The 5,056-nt window shown below is 41.5% G+C and overlaps 1 protein-coding gene across 1 annotated transcript in view; it reads right to left on the bottom strand.

Annotated features, from left to right (window-relative positions):
• The window catches only part of AGBL4 (ATP/GTP binding protein-like 4), a 972,041-nt gene that overhangs the window by 222,274 nt on the left and 744,711 nt on the right, over positions 1-5,056 (bottom strand). The gene's annotated exons all lie outside the window — the stretch shown is intronic.

The raw sequence follows: 5,056 nt of genomic DNA, 5'->3' as shown, positions 1-5,056 counted from the left end.
CATTCCTGCATCAGAGGCCACTCATAGGCCTGCTGCATGGCCAAGGCAGATCATCCTCCTGCATCCAAAGATGCATGACAAACTAAGCCTTTATATATATGGAGACATTCATTTTGAGTCTAAAAGTAGCCAAGAGAACATAAGCGTTTGTTTCCAGTCTCTTCCATTTGGCAGACAGAACTGAGACTTTACAGTAATGTAACAAACATGCACGTATAAGATCCCCACTCTCTACGAAATCCTATTTTGTTTCCTCCTCTGGTAGGAAATGCTGAGAAATGAAGAAAATTTGGCTTGCTAGAAGGAAGAGTACAACAGTGAGGTCAGAACTGATGCAACCCATGCATTTATTCAGATGCAAATGCAGTCTGATATGAAGTCTGGCAGATGATGTTTGAGGGCCCCATTATTACCACAACAGGCACTTTATAGGTTCGGTGTTTTTCTTCAGTATGGCTGCTCTTACCAAAAGCATCCCGTACTAATGCCTACAGAACTCAGTTTCATTTCTTTAGGAGAAATTTATCCCCTGGAAACAGCTAAGCAAGGTCATCACCTCTGTTACTTCAGAAAGGGTCTTTTCATATATAAGGGCTTCATTAGCTGCATTTACTCTTGCATTTAAAACATGCCCTGTCCTGTCTTCCAGTTACTATCACTTGTGCCCTAATGCTCAAAAGATCTATGCTTTGTGAAGGAAGCAAAAACAAGCAGCTTTTAACCCCAACAGTTTATTCCTCCTTCATAATAAAAGACAGAGGTTGGCTAAAATTCCAAATAGAAGTAACAAGTTTCAAAATTACTCTTCTCACACATACAACTGCCTTTCTAACATGCAAAAAAAAAAAAAAAACCCCAAAAAAAACCCAACCCCAAAACAAACAAAAAAAGGAAAAGGAAAAAAAGTCCCACTCATGTTGCAGCAACTTCACTCTCTTACTGTAAAACCCCTCCAGGGATCCTGCAAGATCAAATTCAAAGAATTTGAAGGCACTGCCTCCCATGAAGTGACCTAGAAAACTGCCACCACTTTTGAGAGGCCATCCTGGAATCTGTCCAGGAATAAAATCCTTCATAGCATATGGAGCACCTTGGTCATGTAGAGAGAAAGTTCAATTACCCACTAGCCCAGCAAGTTATTGTGCAGCAGCAGTACTCCTGAGACAACTGGTGGGAGACTTGTTTGCAAGCAGTCTGTCCCCTTCTACCCCATTCTTTAAACTTAGAATGAAAATTTGTACAAAAGTTTTCAGATTTTTTTCCTGCCCGCTGGTGGCAAGAGAGTGGGTATTAAAAACACAGACCAAGAATGTTAACAGAAAACCAAGAGACATTGCCCAGTGTAGTCTGGTTTTTCATTTCCTATCATCTAAATTAAGGTGAAGCGAGAGGGAGCATTCATTTAAGCAGCTGTAATGAAAAAAGATTGATTGAAAAGTCATTTTTGCTCCATTTCTTATGGATAAGAGTCCCAGATGACTGTTTTTCTTATATTTTCTTTTTAATGGCTATGCAGCCCGTAAGCTTCAAGGTCAGCATCAGGTCAAATTACATTTAGCACAAGGTGCTTTGCATCTGCAAATCCAGCTGTGGGACCCCTCTCCCTCCCCTCTTGCACTGGGACTTCCATTCTGAGCTCCCAGCCCAGCAAACTATACTAAAGTAAAATGAATAGGGTACAAATTTTCATTTTTTTAGTGGTGGCATGGTGGATGCCACACTGACGAATGTGTTAGAAAGATGACAAATGACATCCTACTAATATAACATGTTGAGTCAACAAGTAAAGTATATGTTTAAGTACACCTAGACATGCTTAAGCTTGCAATTACTGTAAGCCAAAGCATAGAGGACAAACTTAAACATGGTAGTCACCATATGTCTCCTACAGCTTTTCATGCACCTGAATAGTGAGGGACAGTTGCTTATCTCCCATGAAGAAAATAAAATCTAGCAGCCAAAGGGAGGAAAATAAGACTGTAAGAATATTGGGGGGAAAAAATACTCCAATCGCCAGATCTTGGATAAAATCCAAGCCTTTGGAAAGCTGGCTTGCCACCAGTGTTTAGAGGGTGGGGACTTGTACAGGTTTTACACACACATATTCATGCACACTACACACATATATAGGCATTATCTGAACATCTGACCCTATCTGTAAGAGTTAATAATTTACTCACCTTAACAGTATCATGTGGAAGACAGAAAAATAGCATAAGTTTTCTTAAATAAAAATACTGGGGGGAGGGGGGGAAGAAATGAGGAAAAATATCTAAGAAAGAAAAAGAATCTAAAACCACAACTTCAGAAAAATCCCTCAGAAGTCTGAACAGCTCATGAGAGATGAGTTCAAGCTGTAAGATGAATTCACACAGTTTTGTGTTGCACTATAAAAGCCCTCCAGGAGCAGCAGCGACTCCAGTTGGTTAGAAAATGGTCTATAAGAGCAAAGTGAAAACAACAGTCCTCTTCATATTAGACCCTACCCCTACTTATTCATCTCCAAACATGACACAAGCATCAATGCTCATGATGACTGTCACAGCCTGAGGAGGAGAGCACCGTCCTACCTTTGAATGTAAAAGGTACTCACGCGAATATACTCTCTGGTGACTAACTCTCCATTTCTGTCCCTGAACTTCACAACAAGCAGTTAAGAACTATCAGGAAAAAAAAACTTCCTAAAAAGGCTAACCTGAAGCATCGTAATAACTCTTAAAAGACCAAAACAGAAACAAAAGGTTCTTAATCCATCTTTCTACGAAGAAGCCCTCTGGGGTTCTGTCTGCCTTTTAAGGTAGTGAGCTACAGCTCAGCAGCTGCACCACATGTGAAATATTATAGCACTTGTTTTTAACTGCTGGATGAGGTGCCTAATTATTCTAGGGAGGTCTGGCTACTGCTGCAAGCAATCCACAGCTGTATGGAGACAGGGGGGTGTATGCAAGTTTACAATTCTTGTACATCTGTAGGATTATGGGCTATTTGTATCCAAAAATTCAGTTTGCAGTGGACTCTTCATAATGGAATATGAAGGATGACACAAAAACAATAGAGCTCTGAATTGGGAGACGACCTTAGGGTCTTTTCCCACAGGAACACAAAGAAAGATCCTTACGTAAATTTAATCTGTGGGTAAAGTGGAGGACAAAGGACCAATAGACAGGACCAAGCATATCCTGATGTATCAAGGCTAGAAAACTTGCTTCTCGTCAGAGTACCTTGCCTAATCAAACAATTGAAGATGTAAGAGGGAGCTTCTGCCAAGCCCCAGGAAGCTGGTGTTTGGACTACACGTATCTATATATCCTTAGCAGAGAGCAGGCCAAAGAGGGCAGGAAGACACTTGGCTACCTCAAAGACAGGTATAAAAATGAGTAAGGAGTTAGTTATGAGCTTAGCGCTTTACAGAGGAAAGACAGAGCCTGAACTGAATAAAACCCAAGGAAAAAAAATGAAGAACAAAAAAAAGAAAGCTTGTAACTAATTATCTATTCCCCTGCTGGCTGATTCTCCAGGCCTCGGCAGTCACAATTCTGCTCTTCCATATACAAGATGCTGCTTGCACCTGGGGAATCTTTGGGATTAGCTTCCATATCTTAATACTTCAGGTGGTGAGCATAATCAAACATTCAGGAAGAAATCTCTCTACCAAAAAAAAAATAATAAAAATCTGACATGTTCCACATGCACTGGGCTGGCATTTGGATATTAAATCTGCAACACCTAACTCTGCCAAAATGCTTCCCAAGACTCCAGAAATAAAATTCCTCATTGTGCCCTCACTTGACTGCCAAAGGGATCCTTTTTATCCCTTCTTTTGACCCTCCCACACAAAATTTTCCAAAGTTGGAGAGAGCACCCAATTTCACATTTGGCAATGCTAGAAACAACGCAGCAACGGCCTTGAAATGTTTGCCATTTCTACTTGTCGTGACGCTAATTATACACACAAGGCAGCTTCATCTGCACTGGGCAGAATGGCTCAATGCACAGCGGAGTTCAGTGCCTTCAGATCCGTGCATTTCCAAGCGAGTCAAGCGTGCATTATAACTGCAGTCACAGCAAGTTTCTGATGTGCTTCTCCAAGACTGACCCCTCCTTTTTTTCTTATTTTCCCCCCTCTCTTTTTGTTTTAATTTTTCCTACAAAACACCAAGTTTCTCCGAGACAATCAGAGCATGACTTCCATCCAGTTGTTTCATCAGGCTAAGCGTGCCACCCGCTTTTTCACATTCCCTTTTCTTTTTTTTTCCCCTTTTTGAATAAACTCTCCATTATCAAAATAAAATAATTCCATTTACAAAGTACCACCTCAGCAGCACGCCTCAGCCCTCGTTTCACAGGGCTATGCCAGCAGCCACAAACAGAATCAAAGCACCCAATTAAAAATCCATATTCATTAACAAACATCGTGTGTACTGCAATGCCCTGCACTGACTGTGCCACCAGAGGAGATGGGAAACTCGCTGAGTTTTCCTGCTTTCAATCTAAAGCACTGCTTTATTAAAGGAAGGGTTTTACCTTTGCTACTCCACAGGCTGACAAGTAGAGGCCCAGTGGCCCGTTAGCCCATCGGGCTAGGACAGCAGAAGTGGCAGCTGTTGACCTTTTGCCTTAGAGAGATGCCAGACGTAGGACCTTGCCAGGATGAGGAGCACACAGAGAACATCATGAAACCATGCCAGACCTTTCCCACTGAGGTCTTTAGGTACCAACAGGGCCGGCTGCATACCAATCTGTGGCATTACAAGCAGCCAACGTAATAAACTCTGCATATGCTTGATTGCTGCATCTCATTGGCTAGGCAGGGCCAGATCCAAGGCGATGTAGTAAATTAGCATATTGCCTTGGCTCCAGGGAAGTTACTTTGATTTACACCATCAACAATTTACCACCGCAGAAAGTCACATACCATAAGTACAATATTTCAGTCCTATACAATGAAGTTATAAGAACGCATGCCAGGATTATTTATTTATTTGTACCCGCAAGCCTGAGATTTACAACTCTTTACAAATACAAGCTGGGCAATTTGCTTTCTATTTTTAGCAGG

The sequence above is a fragment of the Charadrius vociferus genome, unplaced genomic scaffold (genome assembly GCF_000708025.1).
Source record: "Charadrius vociferus isolate BGI_N301 unplaced genomic scaffold, ASM70802v2 scaffold163, whole genome shotgun sequence".
Classification (NCBI taxonomy): Eukaryota; Metazoa; Chordata; class Aves; order Charadriiformes; family Charadriidae; genus Charadrius; species Charadrius vociferus.
This window is presented reverse-complemented; position numbering and strand designations above follow the sequence as displayed.